Source organism: Caretta caretta, chromosome 8 (assembly GCF_965140235.1).
Source record: "Caretta caretta isolate rCarCar2 chromosome 8, rCarCar1.hap1, whole genome shotgun sequence".
NCBI lineage: Eukaryota > Metazoa > Chordata > Testudines > Cheloniidae > Caretta > Caretta caretta.
Genome location: NC_134213.1, coordinates 58,336,723 through 58,359,942, shown reverse-complemented (window position 1 = coordinate 58,359,942; position 23,220 = coordinate 58,336,723). Strand labels below are relative to the sequence as shown.

Here is a 23,220-nt window from a genome sequence, read left to right as displayed (position 1 = left end):
AAAAACTTTTCCTATAACAGCTTACTTTATATGAGGTATTTTTTTTTAAAAGTGATACAAATAAAAGATATTTTATTGCAACCTTTAAATTAGCACCCTGGATTACACTCAAAGCAATATATGGTGATACTATTACTAAAACAAAAAGGTGCCAATTTCATGATGGAAGAAATGCAAGGATTTAATATGTGTACGAGGCAATTTGAAACAAATTGCTCTAATGGACATTGCTGAGTAAAAGAAAGGGTGAGTTCACCTTCTATGCAGCATAGCTTTAGCACTTACATACCCTTTTGACTGACACAGTTGAAATTGTTTATTATTCTTGTTAAATTTGTGCCCATCAGTCATAATAAATATGTAATCTTTAAGGTTATGTTTTCGTAAGTCCTTAGGAACTCTTATGATTATACTTTAAGGAATTTAAAAAAAAGAAAATTTAAAACATCTCTTATTAAAGCAAATGCTGAAGCTATATATGTAGTAATCATAATTTATATACTCATATAGCCCTTTTCATCAGTAGATCTCAAAGAAGATAATCATCTCCATTTTACAGATGGGGAAACTGAGACACAGAATAGTGAAGTGACTTGCCCAAGATCACACAGCAGGTCTGTGGCCAAGCCCAGAATAGAACCCAGATCCCCCAGTCTAGTATGTTATCCACTAAGCCCCACTGCCTAACTACAGAGGGAGAATTTCAAAAGCTCCTAAGGGATTTCAAAGTACAAGTCCCAGTGACATTCTACGGGACTAGATACTTTGGAAAACCTACCTCATAACTGGTATTAGAGTCCATTACCATTCCATCAATACCATTGTTTCAAACAATCATGTGTTTAACAGAGATTTGCCAGATTCAACCAGAAAGTTTGCATAGCGGCATTCCATATCAGGAGCTAAGGGTTACAACGTTACATTAGATAGGTTGTAAGAAGGCATTGTGACTCTGATATATGGTCCGCAGAAGCTTAGCTAGTCTGACCAACAGGTGTCAGTTTAGGTAGTCTGGCCAGCATTCCCCCCCCCCCAGGCCCCCAACTGAAATTGGGTTTTTGACTAAATTAAATGTTTTTACAGAAAGCCTCTACTTTTGTTGAATTTTTAAATTGGTCAGAAGACCAAAAAAAAAAAATCATGTTTCTGTTGCTAAAAAAAGCCACCAAATTTAAAAAAAAAATGGTTTTGGGGGTTTAAAAACAAAAACAAAAAAAATCAAACTTTTCCACTGAAAATTTTGACCAAAAACTAATTGTTTTCATTTTCAAATTTTCTGTGGAAGAAACCTCCATTTTCTGACCATCTCTGACTGCGAATGCCACCAAACTAGGTGATGGATTATCCAATATCATATAGCAGGGACAGGACCTCTGAGTTTAAGGATAGGTTTCAGAGTAACAGCCGTGTTAGTCTGTATTCGCAAAAAGAAAAGGAGTACTTGTGGCACCTTAGAGACTAACCAATTTATTTGAGCATAAGCTTTCGTGAGCTACAGCTCACTTCATCGGATGCATACTGTGGAAACTGCAGAAGACATTATATACACAGAGACCATGAAACAATACCTCCTCCCACCCCACTCTCCTGCTGGTAATAGCCCATCCAAAGTGACCACTCTCTTTACAATGTGTATGATAATCAAGGTGGGCCATTTCCAGCACAAATCCAGGTCTTCTCACCCTCCCCCCTTTTTTCAAAAACCACACACACAAACTCACTCTCCTGCTGGTAATAGCTTATCCAAAGTGACCACTCTCCCTACAATGTGCATGATAATCAAGTTGGGCCATTTCCAGCACAAATCCAGGTTCTCTCACCCCCACCCCACCAAAACACAGAATCACAAACTCACTCTCCTGCTGGTAATAGCTTATCCAAAGTGACCACTCTCCCTTCAATGTGCATGATAATCAAGGTGGGCCATTTCCAGCACAAATCCAGGTTTTCTCACCCACCCACCCCCCGCCACACACACACAAAAACTTACTCTCCTGCTGGCAATAGCTCATCCAAAGTGACCACTCTCCTTACAATGTGTATGATAATCAAGGTGGGCCATTTCCAGCATAAATCCAAGTTTAACCAGAATGTCTGGAGGGGGGGACGGTAGGAAAAAACAAGGGGAAATAGGCTACCTTGCATAATGACTTAGCCACTCCCAGTCTCTATTTAAGCCTAAATTAATAGTATTCAATTTGCAAATGAATTCCAATTCAGCAGTTTCTCGCTGGAGTCTGGATTTGAAGTTTTTTTGTTTTAAGATAGCGACCTTCATGTCTGTAATTGCGTGACCAGAGAGATTGAAGTGTTCTCTGACTGGTTTATGAATGTTATAATTCTTGACATCTGATTTGTGTCCATTTATTCTTTTACGTAGAGACTGTCCAGTTTGACCAATGTACGTGGCAGAGGGGCATTGCTGGCACATGATGGCATATATCACATTGGTGGATGTGCAGGTGAACGAGCCTTTGATAGTGTGGCTGATGTTATTAGGCCCTGTGATGGTGTCCCCTGAATAGATATGTGGGCACAGTTGGCAATGGGCTTTGTTGCAAGGATAGGTTCCTGGGTTAGTGGTTCTGTTGTGTGGTATGTGGTTGCTGGTGAGTATTTGCTTCAGGTTGGGGGGCTGTCTGTAGGCAAGGACTGGCCTGTCTCCCAAGATTTGTGAGAGTGTTGGGTCATCCTTCAGGATAGGTTGTAGATCCTTAATAATGCGTTGGAGGGGTTTTAGTTGGGGGCTGAAGGTGACGGCTAGTGGCGTTCTGTTATTTTCTTTGTTAGGCCTGTCCTGTAGTAGGTGACTTCTGGGAACATGCCAACATTCCACACAAAGATGGACTACAAGCCGTCAAGAACACTATCCCCGATAATGTCACGGCTAACCTGGTGGCTGAACTTTGTGACTTTGTCCTTACCCATAACTATTTTACATTTGGGGGCAACGTATAACATCAGCGGCACTGCTATGGGTACCTGCATGGCGCCACAGTATGCCAACATTTTTATGGCTGATTTAGAACAACGCTTCCTCAGCTCTCGTCCCCTAACGCCCCTACTCTACTTGCGCTATATTGATGACATCTTCATCATCTGGACCCATGGAAAAGAAGCCCTTGAGGAATTCCACCATGATTTCAACAATTTCCATCCCACCATCAACCTCAACCTGGTCCAGTCCACACAAAAGATCCACTTCCTGGAGACTACAGTGCTAATAAACAATGGTCACATAAACACCACCCTATACCGGAAACCTACTGACCGCTATTCCTACCTACATGCCTCCAGCTTTCACCCTGACCACACCACACGATCCATCGTCTACAGCCAAGCTCTGCGATACAACCGCATTTGCTCCAACCCCTCAGACAGAGACAAACACCTACAAGATCTCTATCAAACATTCTTACAACTACAATACCCACCTGCGGAAGTGAAGAAACAGATTGATAGAGCCAGAAGAGTTCCCAGAAGTCACCTACTACAGGACAGGCCTAACAAAGAAAATAACAGAACGCCACTAGCCGTCACCTTCAGCCCCCAACTAAAACCCCTCCAACGCATTATTAAGGATCTACAACCTATCCTGAAGGATGACCCAACACTCTCACAAATCTTGGGAGACAGGCCAGTCCTTGCCTACAGACAGCCCCCCAACCTGAAGCAAATACTCACCAACAACCACATACCACACAACAGAACCACTAACCCAGGAACCTATCCTTGCAACAAAGCCCATTGCCAACTGTGCCCACATATCTATTCAGGGGACACCATCACAGGGCCTAATAACATCAGCCACACTATCAGAGGCTTGTTCACCTGCACATCCACCAATGTGATATATGCCATCATGTGCCAGCAATGCCCCTCTGCCACGTACATTGGTCAAACTGGACAGTCTCTACGTAAAAGAATAAATGGACACAAATCAGATGTCAAGAATTATAACATTCATAAACCAGTCGGAGAACACTTCAATCTCTCTGGTCACGCAATTACAGACATGAAGGTCACTATCTTAAAACAAAAAAACTTCAAATCCAGACTCCAGCGAGAAACTGCTGAATTGGAATTCATTTGCAAATTGGATACTATTAATTTAGGCTTAAATAGAGACTGGGAGTGGCTAAGTCATTATGCAAGGTAGCCTATTTCCCCTTGTTTTTTCCTACCCCCCCCCCCCCCCCCGGCATTCTGGTTAAACTTGGATTTATGCTGGAAATGGCCCACCTTGATTATCATACACATTGTAAGGAGAGTGGTCACTTTGGATGAGCTATTGCCAGCAGGAGAGTAAGTTTTTGTGTGTGTGTGGCGGGGGGTGGGTGGGTGAGAAAACCTGGATTTGTGCTGGAAATGGCCCACCTTGATTATCATGCACATTGAAGGGAGAGTGGTCACTTTGGATGAACTATTACCAGCAGGAGAGTGAGTTTGTGTGTGTATGGGGGTGAGAGAACCTGGATTTGTGCTGGAAATGGCCCACCTTGATTATCATACACATTGTAAAGAGAGTGGTCACTTTGGATGATCTATTACCAGCAGGAAAGTGAGTTTGTGTGTGGGGGAGGGGGGGTGGAGGGTGAGAAAACCTGGATTTGTGCTGGAAATGGCCCAACTTGATTATCATGCACATTGTAGGGAGAGTGGTCACTTTGGATAAGCTATTACCAGCAGGAGAGTGAGTTTGTGTGTGTGGTTTTTGAAAAAAGGGGGGAGGGTGAGAAAACCTGGATTTGTGCTGGAAATGGCCCAACTTGATTATCATACACATTGTAAGGAGAGTGATCACTTTAGATAAGCTATTACCAGCAGGAGAGTGGGGTGGGAGGAGGTATTGTTTCATGGTCTCTGTGTATATAATGTCTTCTGCAATTTCCACAGTATGCATCCGATGAAGTGAGCTGTAGCTCACGAAAGCTTATGCTCAAATAAATTGGTTAGTCTCTAAGGTGCCACAAGTCCTCCTTTTCTTTTCGAGTTTAAGGAGTTATCTGTATGGGACTGCATGGATTGCAAACTGAAGATTTTCAGTTAACTGCATGGAACTCAAAATTAGCCAATATATATGTGCAGGTATGAAAAGGACAGTAAAGAGACTTTGCCTTGAATCTCTGTTCCAACAAGAGATCTGTAATGGTTTGAATGTGGCATGTTTTCACACAAAGTACAAGAATTACTGTTGAGATGCACTTTAACAGCCAAAAAAAGGAAGAAATATAAATTATATATTTCTGCTCTATATGAGTTTGAGTTAATTAGTAAATTTGGAGACATCACTAAGTGAACAACAAGGCAAAGATAATAATTAATTATGACAGGTTTCAGAGTAACAGCCATGTTAGTCTGTCTTTGCAAAAAGAACAGGAGTACTTGTGGCACCTTAGAGACTAACCAATTTATTTGAGCATAAGCTTTCACGAAAGCTCATGCTCAAATAAATTGGTTAGTCTCTAAGGTGCCACAAGTACTCCTTTTCTTAATTAATTATGGACATTTTTTTAAGCTGCTCATTCAAATATGAACACTTAGAACTGGTTGGGAAATGGAAGTTACATTCCACAGGAAATTCCAACGTTTCAAAATTTGTTTTTGTTACAAATGAGTATAAAAAGAAAATTCAGGTATGATTAATGTTCAGCCAGGTAGAACACATTTCTTTCTCTATTAGTTTCTTGCCTTGTTGCTCTTTGATCAACTTCTACAAGAATTTTAGCTGTGAAGAAGGAAATCACAGCCCATGAGTCAAAATGGCATCAATGATTGATTTTTAATGGTGCTCTCCAACTGCCCTGGGGAGCAATTTTGACTGATGGAACTGACAAAGAATAGGTCAGATTGTAGTGGGAAATCTGAAGAATGATGCTTGAAGAAAAGAATAAGCCAGGGAAGCTAAGTTATGCAGAGGTTCCCAATTCAGCGAAGCATTTAATACATCCTTAACTCCTATTGACTTCAATGGATAAACAGGTTGGGAGAGAAGAGGAGGATTGGAAGAAAGAAACAAGGCACATAGTAAAGAATATCTATTAAGAGCCAAAGCCTAAAAGAATTTCAAACACAGAGGCCTGGCACCTTTAAGGTTTTGTGTTTGTTTCTTTCTTTTATTTATGCCATGTGATACAAAGTACTCTGTTTTAGTTCTACAACATCTGTTTCACTGAATTCTTAGTACTTTGGAGCCCAATAAAAACAAGGATTTCATTTTAAAACTATTTTGATTTCCGGGATGCATTTAGTGTATGTTAGTACTTAGAAGCTTTTAAGTTTCTCCTACTTTCCTCCCCACAAAAAAATAAAGCAATGTGAATACCTAGGACAGGGGCAGCCAACCTGAGCCTGAGAAGGAGCCAGAATTTACCAATGTACATTGTTAGAGAGCCACCACTAACATGTCAGCAGCCCCTCAAACTCCAACCTGCAGTGCCTCCTGCCCGCCGGCAGCCCCACCAATCAGTGCCTCCTGCTCCCGCCCCATGCCTCCCGCGATCAGCTGTTACACAGTGCACAGAAGGCTCTGGTGGGGATGGGGGAAAGAGTGAGGGCATGGCAGGCTTGGGGGAATGGGTGGAGTGGGGCAGGGCCTGGGGCAGAGCAGGCGATTGAGCACTGAGCACTCCCCCGCACGTTGGAAAGTTAGCATCTATAGCTCCAGCCCCGGAGTCAGTGCCTATGTAAGGAGCCACATATTAACCTGTGAAGAGCTAATGCGTCTCCGGAGCCACAGGTTGGCCACCCCAACCTAAGAGAAAACTCATCTGGTGGGCCTCGTTTTCCCTCTTACTTACACCAGGGGAAGCTAGGTGTAATTAGTTAAAAACACTGTAAATTAAAGGACAATTGGCCTCAGGTGTTGTGGAGCATGTTATATTATTCATTTGTTTTGTGCATGTTAAGCGCTGCCGTTAAGCCGCAGCAGCGCTTAAACATGGCTTGTGTAGTCACAGCAGAGCACTGGGAGAGAGCTCCCACAGTGCTATTAAAAAGAAACAAAAACCCACAACCAACAAAACCCAGCGCTGGGGCACTGTCTACACTGGCGCTTTACAGCGCTGAAACTTGCTGCACTCAGGGGGTGTTTTTTCACACCCCTGAGCAAGAAAGTTGCAGCGCTGTAGCGTGCTAGTGTAGACAAGCCCTACATTTCTAGCTATGTAATGTCACTGCAATCAGTTGCAGTTTTGTGTTCAGCAAGGCTGCCACTGGACAGGAGAGATTGGCCAGAACAGTTACCCTTGGCTTGGAAGAGGACCAAAAGCAGGTCTGTGGCTCGGAGCATCTGTGGCAGCAGAAGCAGTTCTGATTGGCTTCCAATACTGTTGAGAGGAGTGAAATGGAGTTCCCCATACCAGGAGATGTGCTGAAGATTCCCCCAACATCCACCCACTCACACATGAGGAATGGTCAGGAAGCCAGTGAAGCCTGAGAGAGGCAGATGCAAACAGCTGGGCTGAATTAGGCCGATTAAATGTGTTCCATAGTTAAACAATAAAAACATTGAAAGATTGCACCAAAAAGATTCCAGAAAACTGTGGGGTTTTGCTCTGTATGCCAGGGAGTATTTTTAATTTCCAAATTTTAAAATCTCAGAAAATGGGAAGCAAGATGCTAACATCCCAAATGGCACTTTTAAGTGTTTTCATTCAATATGTATCCAAAACCTCATGTATAGGTCATAGAATGAGCACATGCATACTGACTTCAGAGTCCCTTCCAATTCCTTGGCAAAGCAGCTCCACTACAGCCTTGCTGCTGGGGATACTCCTGCCTGCCACTTTCCCTGGACAACCCCTCACTTTCAAGTGAGGTTGAGCAGAGCAGAGCAACAGGCCAGCACAATTTACTATTGCTGCGCCTATGCCAAGGAGTAGTGGATGTCAGAGCCTTGTAGATCAACCTTCTGCTGGAGGAAAATCAGTCACAAAGGTACTTTCTTACTATAGTCTATTACATTATGTACACCAGTCCTTAAACAGATATGGTCACAAACAGCATGCAGATGAACCCGGCTTTTAGAAATCTCAGCTAAAACACAAATACCTCATTCCCAGTGTTGATAAATGCTAGTGAGTTTCTTTACCATACTTTGATTCATTATGAAATATATTCAAAAGGCCAAATAACCAATGTCAGTCAAGTTTATTGCTCTAAGCTAATACTAATACAGTACCAAAACAACAACAAAAATTCTATGTTACTAGTCTCTGGGAAGCATCTTGTGCAGCAATGTTACATTCACCTTATGCAGAAGGTGTTCTCCCCAAAGTTATATATGTAAAGATATATTTTATACCCTACCTGTTCACAAGTAAAAGGAACTGTGAACAACATTTGAAACTAGGTTTAGCCAATCAGCTTTCTACCTTATTTTTCTGGTACCATGGTGTATTCCTTATGTCTTTATTCTGGATACATGCATTTCAGGTACCAAAGGGCATGGCAGCACCTTCTAGGTTTGTACTAGGGTTGAACAATCATATGTCTTGTCCTCTTTCTTTGAGTCATTTCAGTACAGACCTGTGAAAGAAGCTTCCTTTCTGTTGCTATAGTAAAGCACTAAGCACTCATCTGTCCTGATCTTGACAGCTTGCCTATATGCTCAAGCCAAAACTTACTTCAGTAAGTTCCTAGAGGTTATGAGATACTTAGCATAAGTGATCAGGGTTATACAAAAACCATAGTCCGATGTAGGCTATATTCTATCTATGGTGTGGATAATGCATATTAATATGGTATGTATATATGCTAGCCAGCATATATGATCAACATCAGGAAGCAACTCTATCCTAAGCAATTGACTAGTAAAAGAAATTAAGGCAGAGAAAAAGAAAACTTTTGCTGTTGTAAGAAGCCACAGCAAACAAACAAACAAACAATACAGCATTTCTTCAAGGACTGTACACTACTTGCATGCTAAGAAAAAGAATTTGCAAGCCTTTGTGTAACAGAGCCACTTGTTGATTCCTGCCATAACAATGCAATACTGTCAGAGGAGCTTCCATGAAATGGCGGGGAAGGGGATGCATGGCAAAGAGGTGCAACTCTCCTGGGTCCTCTCCACATAAATACATGGAGGGAAATATGAGGCTCTAATTAAACTAAACGGTAACTGCTGGAATAGTTAATGTCTGTGTCTTATCCTCTGCAACCTGAAGAACTGGTTATGTGACAACTAGCAAACAGCTCATGGCCACTTTATAGAAACAAATTCTATTGTCCTGCTATTTTCCCATAGCTAACTCAGTGCCAATAAATCCAAGAATGATACAGACCTTTGGCAAGTTGTCCAGACATCTCCTTTATTTTCTTTTTATATTGGCACCGTCTTTCGCATACCTCAGTGGGATGTTAAAACACTGCAACTTAGCTCTGAGGGCAATACCCTTTTCTTTATTGTCAGGTGTTAATTTACACAAAAGTAAATGCAGGAAAGGTTGAGTTGACCTCTGAAATGATTGACTGTCATGATGGGAAATTTCCTGAGACAGAGAATCTTTATGGGACAATATTTTAATTATTTAGACAGAAATCTCAGCTGAGCAGACCGTATAGCACATGTTCTCAGTCTAGCTTTAGACAGAAATGTTCCTGGACTTAGCTTGTTGGATTATATAAGTGTACAATGAATTAAAAAAAAAAAAAAGCACTGCCCTAGGGGGTCAATAAACTGGAGACAGAATCCAAAACTTCTGGGATAAACTGAATAGGTTTCTTATTTTCCTGTTACCTGACACTGAGAATCCAAATCTGATATGTTATCGTTCAAATCATCCATGAAATTGCTCTGTAAAGATCATAGTCATGGAGATAAGTGAAACAGGCCCTAATACTTGGAACACTTGTTTAATATGGTCTTTTTTCCCAAATATATATATATATATATATAAAAATAACTTTCTAAAAACAGGCTGTGGAACAAATACATTACATTTGCAAAGACTGAGGGTGATGCTGAGCAATAAACAAAGACTGAATAAGGAAGCAGCTTATATTGTGGGAGGCAGCGTGTCTACTCCTGACTCGCAGGCTAAACTTGTGCAAGTTATGAATCCTCTGTGTCTCAGTTTCCCTATCTATAAACTGGAAATAATAATGCCCATCTGCTGCTGTGAGTAGAACTGATGTGAACTTCATTTGACATTTGTTTCTAATGCATACGTTTGGGATATAGAAAACACCTGTGAAACTGGAGAATTTGGCAAAACCAATTTTGTTTACTTACAAGTTGTTTTGAAGGGAACATTGTTCCAATTCTCTTTCTGACCTAACTTGTCTCCCAGGACTAAAACTCCCTGAGTTCACTCCTGAACCTCACAATCACTATTGGGGAAGAGGAACAGCTCTTGCCAAGTCTGTCTAGGTCCTATACGGCCCCCCCATCTCTGCGCTACTGGAGTACCTCCCAGCAGTGAAACATCATAAAATAATGTATGTCTCCTCCTTCCTTGACTCTAGGAGGAAGAACAAACTTGCCACTGGGGACACTTTAGGCACCTGCTTTAGAAAATGCTGGCCATAAAGGCAAGTAAGGTGGGATGTCCCACCTTAAACAAGAGAAAGCAGAAGGTGGGGTGACAGATTTCTGGACGATGGAATAATAGGGATGAAATGAATCTAGTCCTTTCCCGGAAGGGCCATCACAGCAGGTAAGAAAGCAAGTTTCCTCACTGCAGGGCAAAAAAGCATGTTTCTTTTAGAGCCACTGCAGATGCATGAGCAGGCATAGCTAGCAGGAAGTAGGATTTGACTGGTTGGGCAGGGATCACACTCTCTCTCTACTTCAGTGTCACCCAATACTTTTTAAAACTCAGGCCTCTTTAAGACATCTCAATTTGGGCACCCAAAAATTGAGACAATAACTAGCCATGTTTGAAAACTTGAACCTTTGAGTGTTTATCTGGACTGAATTTCCAAAGCTCTGATGGGTTTATTAATTTTTACAGATACTGTATTAACTATTTAACTCTATTGTGAATGAATTAATATCTATATTAATAAATATCGTGAAAAGGAAGGAAAGACTGCTAACTATAAGTGTCTATTGCTGGCCTAGGAATGGGTATAGCCTTTTTCTGAGGAATTATAGTATCTAAACTAAAAGGAAAAAAAAACTTTATATTGCCTTCCCCTTCCCTTCCCCCTGAATTTCTGGTAAATTGTCAATCATGTCAGTGGTTTTATGACCTTTTATGCTGCTTTGGTAGCATTTTCTATACTTAACATCTTCACGTCCTATAATTTTAATGCACTAACATCAATCTAAAATGATCTTATTGCCATAAAGCAAGGAATTGTCATTAAGACATCTTTTCAAATCATAAAATTGTTTAAGTAGGGAAGCGGGCCAAAAAGATAAGTTCCCTCAACACTAAAAGACCTTCACAAAGACAACATTAGGACTTCAGAAAACTCCAAACTGTTTTCATATGAAGGATAGGTAAAGGATGAAAATTTGAGAGAAGAACCTCTTGCTTTTCTTTGTGTTCCTTTCTTTTCTTCTTTCCCACTCATTATTTTAGTGTTCCAAATACTCAGGACATCTCTATTTTCACTATGCTTAGTCAGCATTTCAGAAGCAATGCCTTCTACTTAATGCCTCTTTGACCCATGAAGGACATTTGCCTCGTTCACCATTGAATGCCAAAAATTCAAATGGTGGGAGGAAAAGTGCAGCGAAAACCTTGACATGTTGTGGAGTGTCTGGAAAACTCCCGTCAGCCTGGATCACTGAAGGCAAGCAAGCCCCAGGGTCACCCTCTCACCAATAATTCACGTGATACAGCCAAGTCCTTTAAATTTATCATGTTGATCCTTGGGTTGTATGGGAAGAAACTCCTGCCACTTCTGGGGGAGAAAAAGCAATCCCTGCCCCTCCTGCATCATGCAAGAATTGGAAGGAGACTGCAAATGAAACTTTTCTGAAGCTTCCCACCCACAAGGGGTCATGTTAAATAACAGGATGTTAAATATGACTTTGCAGTTGGTATAGACAGAGACAAGATATGTTTTCTTGAACATTGTCCCAGCTGCTGGGGTTAAACCTATGATTCCAGTAGGATTTAGGGTAGGTCTGCAATGCAAACGCACACACACAGCGAGTCTCAGAACCTGGCTCAATAGACTCGGGCTCTGAGACATGCTACTGTGGGGTTTCTTTGGCAGTGTTAGACGTATCATTAACCACAATCAGCTGACATTATGTTAAACACAGCTTGTCCCTGTTCCCACTAACTGAAAAGTTGTGTTTAGGATGTATAATGTTGCCAAATTAATTTGATTTGTTTTTACCTAGAATATAGTATGTAAATAATAATGGACTGTCTTCCTAGGTCTAGGTGGCCATTCTAGGGATCTAGGATAAGAAAAGGCAGCCTGAACCGAACACAACTCAGTTCTCAAGTGAAGATAAAACTCTATATGGGAATTTAAATTGGGCAGGAGAGAATCTGGCCTTCAGGGCCATGATATAGTCAGCATAGTATATAATGGTGTACTGCTGCTCTGTTAAACTAGTTTTTGCAGAAAACATCTCCAGTCAAACAAAGCTACATTTGAGAAGCGAATAGCCCAAAATGGAAGAGTGATTCCCCCCCCACCCCACCCCAGTCAATCCTTGTAACATCTTCACTTCAGAACTCTGTGCTTCTAGCATGATTAACATGTACCCCAGCCCTGTACTCCCTCTAGGAGGGCATATTGTGCAAGTGTAGTCATAAGATGAAATTGGAGTGAGGCTCTTAAAGGTGCCATGGTCAGGTGCAGAGAATCAAGCAGTATTATGGAGGGGTTGGCACATTGTGAGGCTGGAGCTTTATCTTCCTAGAGAGCCACAAAGACTTTTGAAGGTTGCACTCCCTACCTACTGTGTGATCTTTTACTCTCCTTCACCCACAAGAGGAAGGCAGTGACATTCTCCAGAGTGTTTCCAGCATTATCTGCCACCCTCCCATGCATCTTACCATGTAAAGCTATAAATAGTATCCCAGGCCCAGTTCTCTGGCATTTCCTGGAAGATGCCGAGTGTCCTAAGGTCCCAGTGGTGTCAACAGGAACTGAAGCAGATCAGCACTTCACAGGATCAGGTTGTTAGCCATTCACCAAAGATCTATAGCATGAGGTACAACAATGAAATTATCAAAGTAGATCATTCTGCTTCACATAAACCAAATCAAATTTGGCTTTTAAAGAACTGATTTTGTTTTAATTGAATACATCTCTAGTATTGTAAAATTTCAGTTTTCCCAGCAACAGAATCAATAGGCTATTACATCTAGAATCTATTGAATTATTTAAATGTTCCAAATGGTTTGTGTAAATCATTTTAAAAGGCAGATAACTGCATAATCCCTGTTCACAAAGTCAGCACAGCTTCTTCTCCAGTTGTAGAGTTCTTCCATCAAAGATATGGAAACATTAGGATATTGTCAACAAAACTGTTGTGTGGGAAATTATTGCATACCAAGCCTATCTGTTACTGAAGAGTACACCTAAAAGAACCATTATTCCATCCAGGAAGAGACAGGAAATATAATCTCACTGAAACGATTTTTAATACAGTGAGGCAGTCTTGGGCATGTATGAATGACCATTATTCGTTGTAATTAAATACACTGAATGATGTATTCATATGCAACTTTTATTACAACAAGCACATAAGTACAAATCCTTTGGCATTGAACTGCCCATTCACACTGCATAGTATCTTTAGTGCAAACTGTGTGGAGTGCAATGAATTCTTTTAGTAGCTTTACTGCAATTCAATTCTATTTTAATTTGATACAATGTATCTTGAAACATTTGATAGAGAAAACAATGAAAACACTTTTTAGAGCCAGGAGCTGCTATTCCCATTTCACAAGAGCAAGGCAAATGATGTATGAACATGGGCTAGACTAAAAAGAAAATTAACATGTTTTACATCAGGTATAATAAAGCATTCGAATTCCAGTCTGTTGACATTCTGCATTCCATCGTTAAACGTTTCTGCAAAAAGAATTTATAAAAATCATTTTAGAAAGGTGCATACCATTTGACCCAGATCAGGAAATAAGTTTTCTTTGTGGGTTTATTTTTATGAAGTTCATTACTTTGGCAGTGGTTTCACTCTGGTTGAGCTATTGAAAGAAAGGCTGGCAAGTGAAGGGTTAATTCCCTAGTAGCAGGATTTCTATCCCCCATCTTTTGTCAGTGGAGGATGTCAGAACACATTACTTGGATGAGTTAGAAATTCTAGAGATTTTCAACTTGGAAAGGGGAAAATATAATAATGTATTTTGTGGTATAATGGGCTCTCTCGTGATCTTTGTTATGGCATTGCACAGCAGCAGTGCCATCCCAGAAGGAACTGCTGAAGGCATTGTGTTTCAAGGAGGTGTAAAGCCAGAGCTTCACAGCATACAGAAAAAATACAGAAACAGCGGGTATTTGGTTTTGATTCGAGCACCGGACTGGGCGGCAGAAGGTGGAGAGAGTGAGGGAAATGCAGCAGAGAGAGGAGAAGCATTAGAACTATGTCTGCTCTAGCTCAAAAAGAAAAGGAGTACTTGTGGCACCTTAGAGACTAACAAATTTAGTCTCTGAGGTGCTATAAGTACTCCTTTTCTTTTTGCGGTTACAGTCTAACATGGCTGTTACCCTGAAACCTGATTTAGCTCAGTGGTTCTTAAACTTCATTGCACCGCGACCCCCTTCTGACAAGAAAAAAATATTACAGAACCCCAGGAGGTGGGACCAAAGCCTAAGCCCACTCGAGCCCCACTATCCCAGGCAGCGGGGCCAAAGCCCAAGGGCTTCAGACCTGGGGGCCAGGGCCACGGGCTCAAGCTGAAGCCTGAGCCCCACCACTCTGCGTGGAAACCCTTGGGCTTCGGCCCCAGGCAGTGGGGCTCGGTCTTCGGCCCTGGGCCGCAGCAAGTCTAAAACCAGCCCTGGTAACCCCATTAAAATGGGGTTGCGACCCACTTTGGGGTCCCAACCCACAGTTTGAGAACCCCTGCTCTAGCTCAATCACATGTTATTGGACTTGATTCAGGAATCATGGGATGAATTTCTATCATTCAGGGGGTCAAACTAAATTACCATAATGGTCTCTGCTTAAAATCTGTTAAATCTATGAAGCATGGGAAGGGGATATCCAATTGCAGCATTAACTCTGACCATAAATATACTACCACACACATTCATATTTCAGTTCTGAAATTTCAACATGAAAATTACAATTATATGTAGAGCAATCACTAACACCACAGACCACTCAACCTCAGAACTTTTCCTGGCCATTAAAAGGGAAAAAAACGCATAATTTGTTTTTGCAGTCTGAATCACACCTCTCTGACTTCTACAAACCAATACAAAAGCACATATATGCAATTTCTGACAGCCACACTAGCACTATGTTAAAATACATGAACTTTATAAATACAGATATTAATTTTAAAACAGTTTTAAATTTTAATGTACTATTATTTTGTCAGAAAATGCCAGTTCATCAAAACTTAAATGGTTAATGGGAAAGGGATCAATTTTGACAAATTTCTTGTTTCTAAATAATTTTTGGGAAAAATTTTCAAAATTGTCGAAATGTGACATTTTGACATTTTCAAAATGAAAAATTCTGGGTTTTTTTGTTTTAGTTTTTTATTATTAATTATTATTATTTTGTAATTTAAGCTAATTATAGTAAAAATGATTGAAATAAAGTTGAAATGAAAACTAAACATTCCACAATTTTTTTTAAAGTTGCCATTGACCCAAACTCCCCCTTGCCACCATCACCCCGATTGTCTGCTCATGACAATTTTCATGATGTCAACTTTTCATCCTGATTCAACATGAACATTTTTTGAAATCTCAAAATTTTTTCTGGGATTGGAAAATCATTTGCTGCCTAACTCTGCTTATAACCAATATACTGGCAGGAAATAAGGTTGCACTTTGGTTGTTGAAAATCAGAATGAAGATATCTATGGAAGAGAAGAGTAGCTGGCATTGAGAAGTGGAGTATAATGTGATGTCAAATGAGAACTTCTTAATTCCTTTGATCTTACAACATGTGTTAGTGCGATACTGGTCAAAGTTAACCAAATGTTTTGTTTGGGGCTCTCACAGCTTTGAAGATTGCAGCATTGACAGCTCTTGTGATATTTTGGATTTTCTTAAATCCATGTGAGACATTCAACTATCAAATTTTTTAAAAGTAAATTTCTAGCCCTCATGGTTTCAAAGAAAAAGGTTATTAAGGGCAAAGCTTGATTCTTCAAGCTCAGTAGGAAAATAAATTAACTTAAAAATAATTAAATTAATTATATAAAGAAAATCGCTTACCCATTGGTAGCTAGTTGGATGAGGGTGGGTGGAGAAAACCTCTTTGTCAGGCATGGTGGAATTGCATAGCCAGAAACCAAGGGCCACAGCAGTAGCCACGGAAGCAAGCCATTGCAAGCAAATGGGTCACCTTTATGCAAATAAAGAACCTCCCCCCATTTTCCAGTAAGTTCAGGCTCATCCATGGATCCAAGGTCACTAGGTCTATGGATATCTTGAGACATTATCTCAACCATCCCAAAAAGTCTCCTAAAAACAATGTAAAAATGCAAATATAGCAAAGAGCTGGAACTGAAATCATAGGACTACACTAAGCAGACATTCACTCAGTTATGTTCAGAGACAGATCTCTGTTTTACAGATAGATCTTCCCTTTATATATTGGTACTCAGTCGAGCTGGGCAGCTTTTTTCTTTTTTTGGACAAATAGTAAATTGACCCAAAAAATGCATTTTGGGGGGCATTGTAACTAGTCAGGAATTCGGGTTGAATTTCACAGTTTTTTGGCCAAAAAAAATCAAAACATCAAAACTTTGCAAATATTGAAACATTTTGTTTCAAAGTTTTCTAATCAACTATTTTGGCATTTTGTTTTAAAGTGACATTTTCAAATCAAAATGTCGTTTCAAATTGACATTTTCAAAACATTTTGTTTGACCCAAATGGAATTTTTTTCAAGTTTTTGGTTCAGTGTGAAACCAAAACAAAAATCAGTTTTGGGGTTTGAAAGATTTTTTTCTTCCTGGATTTTTTGATTCAGCCAATGAACTGAAAAATCAATTATTCACTAAGCTCTGCTCAGAAGCTCAATTTTGGACAGCATATTTTTCATGCACAAAATCTGGGAGAAAGGTGACACACTTATTCAGACAAAGGGGGAAAAAAATCTTCCTCTATTCACAATTTGGGGCTCAATTTTTACGTGCAGTCCTATCTACCTCACCTCAGTTATCCAACATTGACTAAATTAATCTGATACAACACCATAAATATGGTCACGTCTATTACTTTATTAAATGTTATACCACTCCCTTTTGAAAACATGTGCTCTGAAATATCTTCTTCTATTAACAAAGGAAACATGATAATTGCAAAGGAAATTTCTTGGAAATAATATCTGTTTGGATATTCTATTTAAACAAAAGTGTAAGCAAAATATACTCAAAGCCTTTTATTATACAAAATAGTCCTGGAGGCTGGTTCAAAAAAAATCCACAGCTAACTGAATTAAGAAATACAACAGAATCTCCTACTAGACAATCAAAATAAGTTTAGTAGAGTATAAGAGAGATAAGCTACCAACCATTAAAAAGCTTATGTAAAGTAATGTGAAAAGTTCACCTGTGACAAGTTATGAAAAAGATATCAGGAAGTACCAATGAAACGCTTAAGAATAAGAAGAGCAGTAGAACTGTAAAAGTTTTATATCACAAATGGATTGATGCTTGACAAGCAGACTCTCGTTAGGTAATATAATAAAAATATAATACAAGTACTGTAGGTTAAATGAATGGTTGATAGAGTTAGTCAGAAAAAAAAAAATCGAACAAACCATTTTTGTCCAAATTTGCTGATTCATCAAAATCCAAAACATTCCCTGGAGACCTGTCAATTTCAAAGCAATCACAATGGAAATCAGGCAGGAGTTCCTCCCAGTTTCTCAGAAGTCTCTTTGATGGGCTACTGGGAGCCCAGGCTCCCAGAGCTTCTAGGCAACCAGCTCCTTGGCAGCCCATCTGGTGAGATGAGGGGGAGTCAGGTGCCTGGAAGCCCTGGCTCCCAAGCTCCAGATTTGTGGCTCCTCAGCAGCCCAGGCTCTCAGGGCCTCCACGGTCCCAAATGTGTTTTGCAGACAGCTCTGAAAATATATGAGGGTTTGTTTTGAATCAGAATGAAACTAGATTTTGAAATGTCAAAATCCTCCAACAAACACAGTTACTATTCTTTGTCCAGCTCTAGCATATGATATCCTCTCCCTCATTTTCAGCTACTGATGGGCAAACCTGTTAAGTGTTTTCAGTTGAAACAGACCAGAAGCAAAACCTTAAACCCTGCCCTTGTCCAATGTTAGTGTGTCTGAGGGGAATCTGTTAATCCAGATGTAAATAATCTGGAAGTATAACCCTAATTTTCTTTAATATTTATTTTATTTACCAATATTTCCAAGGTGTGCATTACCATAGCACCTGAGTACCTCAATAATTAAAGGTAAACCAAAAATTACCTCTAGAAGACAATTTTTTTCCTTTTAATCCAGTGTTCTGCCATGTTGACTAATTCTCTTACAATTCATTACTACATGATTGTCTGGGGAAATACCTTTTCTCCCTTAACTGATAGCTGAAGTGCATATGGGAAATGCATGCAGTTACTTTGCAGCAATGTAGAAATGGTTGGCCAACTGGCGTGAATGACTGAGAGCAGCATAGATTACTAGTACTTTCCTACTGACTATGTGACAATTATTCAGTTAGTTACTTGCCCTACTATTGATAAGAATCATTTTTCCTATTTTAATAAGAGGCAGGCACATGACTGAGGGGAAAGAAAAGGGAGCTACATTTGTTTAAGCTTAGGCAACATATTTTGGAGAGAGCGAGCATGCACGTTTAGCTGAATTCTTTTTGCTCTGACCAGTAAAGGGGGAAGAATGCCTACTCTGTGTAAACATAATAAACTTTTGAATAAGGGGATGTCAATGCTGATTTCCCACTCTGGCACTTTGAGTGCAGAAGGTTGGGGCCCGCAAGGATTTTAAAAATTAATACTAGCCACTGCAGGCTGGTATTAAACTCCGTCACAGCTTCTCTCTGATCTTGGATGGGTAGATGCTGTCACCACTCAAATGCAAAAAAAAAACAAAAACAAACACCCTTTGAAACCAGAAAGGCACACTTGGGAATTCCTTCCTATGAGGTACCCTCAAGCCCTTTCACCCTCCACTCCACCCCCCTCCAGGGAAGAGCAGAGAAAAAGGAAATCAGCTGTTCCCACAAGTTTATTAAACAACATATGCACAAAACTCTTAGGACAACAAAAATCCAATCCTGTTCTTAAAAAAGGTAAATGTTATTAAAAACAAAACAAAGAAAATACATCTGAAACTTTTTGCCAGATTTAACAAACCCACTTACAAAATTTAAACATCAAGAATAACCTTCTTGAGGTCCAGCTTAAAGGTTACAAGCAAAACAAAAAGCATTTGGAGTTAGCACAGAGGAGTCCACTAGCCAATAAAAAAATAAAAGAAATAACTAATTGTGTCTTCCTAGACATTACCTAATTTACTTACTATTCTGGGGTTTCAGATAAGCAATCTTTAAGTATTGTCTAATGGTTTTTCATACCTGGCTTAAAGCTTTTTAGAGCATAACTGCTTCCTGTTCCCTTCTTTCCTGGAGAACCACAACACACAGAAAAAGGGAAGTTTGTTCCCAATTTTAAAAAGTTCCAGCCCTCCCATTGGCTCTTTTGGTCAGGTGCCCACTCCTTTCCTTTTACCTGTGAGCTTGTTAACCCTTTTTTGGTAAAGCAAGTAGAGAACAGCTACTAAGAGGAATTTTGTAGCTAACTAGCTGGCTGGCTGGCTGGGTGTCCATAAAAGGGAGCTACCTCCCCCCTCTTCATTTATCACAGGGGATAAGGAATGAAAGGCAAACTATTCTCCTGGAAGGTTTTGTTGTTGCAATGTAAATCTTTGGTCATTAATATGGCTTATGACTCCTTACAGGATTGCTGCTAAATGGGATTTCCTTAATACTTTAATGCTCTCTTAGATTTAGGTATTACTGTGCATTGTGGACCAATATTGATTACTGAAGGGAAAGGAAAGAAAAAGGAAATTGTATCTATCCATCCAAGTGTTTATGTTGCCCTGATCATCATAGCTTTTCTCCCTCCTTACTTCATACCAGAAGAACACCTTCCTGCAGAAAGTGAATGCATTCCATACTGCAAAGTGGATCATGGCAACAGTGTGATATGGCTGAATTGTCTCTTGGATGTTCCTAGTTTTGCATATTCTTTATAATATTTATTGTGGCAGGAACCTGCTATTTTTCTTCACATTTCTTTATACTAGCTGTTAACAATGACCCTCAGACACTCTTGGTAGTCTGGACCCCAATTCTTTTTACACATTGCTTGTATACTAAAGATTTTTGGTTCTGTAACTTTTATTAAACATTTATTATTTGTATTGAAGTGGAATGTAGGAACCCCAGTCATGGACCAGGGCCCCACTGTGCTAGTGTAGGGCTAAATTTTAAAATTGTACTATAAGAATTGATATAAACCTTGATTTCATTCTGCCAGCCACCCTTTTTGAATAACAGAAAGGAATGACTGTCTGAGACTGGGATCCTGTTTCCCATATGCATTACAATTAGGACCTGTTATAAAGTTTAATTAGTAAAAGACAGGATTTTGTATTGTGTCTATGATAAATAGATTAGAGAAATGTTGAGGGCCTAAAGCCCCAATGTGAATTATTTTAGTTATAAGATTTAGCAAGGCTTAATTTACAATGTATTCTGTATACCTTTGAAGGTTTCTGTGAGAGACTGTTTGTGTGAATGAGGAATGCATGCATCAGGAAAAGATAAGGTGTAAAAGCCATCACAAATGTCCAGATGGTCAAGAAAAAGTGAGAGACTTGGAAGCAGCAGGAGACAATCAGAAAATATCCATTGTATCCATGCTAAACATGTTAGCAGCATTGAGGACCTCAGAGGTGAGGCAGGCACCCCTGAAGGCGAGACAACAACTAAATAACAATAGCAGAAAACCCCAAGATTAACACCACTTAAAGACTAATGATTACAGGATGACGTTGCAAAATGCATGGACTCAAATGGGAATTTACAATATAAAGATGGGGTGTTTTGCCATGGAACTCTGGGTTTAATCCTGCAAAGCCTCAGAACATCAGATCGCGACTGACTGAGCTCTGCTCCTCACTCGTGCTCAATCTAACTGAACATAGATTGACTTGAGCTACAACAGACTGGTAACTATAAAGACCATCTACAGGACGTGTGGGTGTGTGTGTGCGTGTGTGCGTGCCTGAAAAGCATATGCCAACTGCTGTATTTACAATAAATGTGGCATTTTGTGTTTTCCCTCTTATAAGATCCTATTGATATTATTTTATTAGTGTAACACTAGGCACTGTTTCAGAGTAACAGCCGTGTTAGTCTGTATTCGCAAAAAGAAAAGGAGTACTTGTGGCACCTTAGAGACTAACCAATTTATTTGAGCATGAGCTTTCGTGAGCTACAGCTGACTTCATCGGATGCATACTGTGGAAACTGCAGCAGACTTTATATACACACAGAGAATATGAAACAATACCTCCTCCCACCCCACTGTCCTGCTGGTAATAGCTTATCTAAAGTGATCATCAAGTTGGGCCATTTCCAGCACAAATCCAGGTTTTCTCACCCTCCACCCCCCCACACAAAGTCACTCTCCTGCTGGTGATAGCCCATCCAAAGTGACAACTCTCTACACAATGTGCATGATAATCAGGTCATGATAATCAGGTCATGCACATTGTGTAGAGAGTTGTCACTTTGGATGGACTATCACCAGCAGGAGAGTGAATTTGTGTGGGGGGGTGGAGGGTGAGAAAACCTGGATTTGTGCTGGAAATGGCCCAACTTGATGATCACTTTAGATAAGCTATTACCAGCAGGACAGTGGGGTGGGAGGAGGTATTGTTTCATATTCTCTGTGTGTATATAAAGTCTGCTGCAGTTTCCACAGTATGCATCCGATGAAGTCAGCTGTAGCTCACGAAAGCTCATGCTCAAATAAATTGGTTAGTCTCTAAGGTGCCACAAGTACTCCTTTTCTTTTTACTAGGCACTGTGTTAGCTAGCTCACATGGTCAGTCTCTCACAACTTCATGGCAACGACTAAGCTTCAAGACAGTTCCGATTTTAGACAATCAGTTCCTGGCTTCTCAATTATGATTTGTTTTATGACATGTAGGGAGTTTCTGTGCTTGCACTTCAGGCAGTTAAAGAATTCCACTTTTCTCATGTTCGAGCATATAACTGAAGCATTTGTCATCAGTTTCTGTATCAAACTTATTTGAAGCTCTTGCATTTTCTTTGACATACACCAGATCTAAAGACAGGAAGAGGAAAAAGCAGCAACAGCAGCAAATCAGAATTCAGTGGTTAACACAATCAATGGTTTTTCCTACACAAACTTTAGCTTCTCTTGACAATACAGAAGCCAGATCTCTCTATAGAATATGGTTGTTGAACCAGTGCTAGAAAGAGGGGGGGGGGAAATATATATAGATAGATTTTTGAAGGGGGGGCAGAAGGCTTTTTCAAGATTGGAAGAAATGTTACTCATGCTGTTGTAGGGTTGAAAAAGTTCCCCCAATCCCCAAATTGTTAAGGAAAAAGCATAGTATCACACCATGATAACACATAAAACACAGTCTATTTTTAATTCTACCCAGCCCGGAGCCATCCGCTGTACTATACAAGATAAATGAATCACACTCTAATTGCCTTTCACAGGCCTCACTCTATTCTGAGTCTTAAAGTTTTGAGAATCTAATGTCAAAGCACTTTTGGCCAAATCTTAGGCAACTAGCTCCATCAAATATAGTAATATTTTGGGAGGAATATTAATTACAGGATATGAAGACTTCAATCTGTTCTCTGGTTTAAGTAGCGTACAATGCTTAAGCATCAATTTGAACAACATAAATCATGAACAAGGTAGGTCAGCATGATATTAACTCTTCCCTGTGTGAAAGCAGTGTGATCACCCACTAAGTAGTCAAATCAGTTCACACTTTACATAAATCACCTATCTTCAGCAGACAGGCTTCTAGCACACTACTGGAAAAGCTCAGTGTGC

General features: G+C 40.0%; 2 long non-coding RNA genes across 2 annotated transcripts in view; both read right to left on the bottom strand.

The window, feature by feature from the left end:
* Positions 1–13,109, bottom strand: part of LOC142073102 (uncharacterized) — a 31,035-nt gene extending 17,926 nt beyond the window's left edge. The window contains exon 1 of the long non-coding RNA XR_012669788.1: positions 12,972–13,109. This is a non-coding gene — a long non-coding RNA (uncharacterized LOC142073102). The remainder of the gene's footprint in view (positions 1–12,971) is intronic.
* A 491-nt stretch (positions 13,110–13,600) lies between these two features.
* The window catches only part of LOC125641004 (uncharacterized), a 392,392-nt gene continuing 382,772 nt past the window's right edge, over positions 13,601–23,220 (bottom strand). Inside the window, exons 8-9 of the long non-coding RNA XR_012669657.1 lie at positions 17,888–18,193; positions 13,601–13,995 (exon numbers count right to left, since the gene is read on the bottom strand). This is a non-coding gene — a long non-coding RNA (uncharacterized LOC125641004). The remainder of the gene's footprint in view (positions 13,996–17,887; positions 18,194–23,220) is intronic.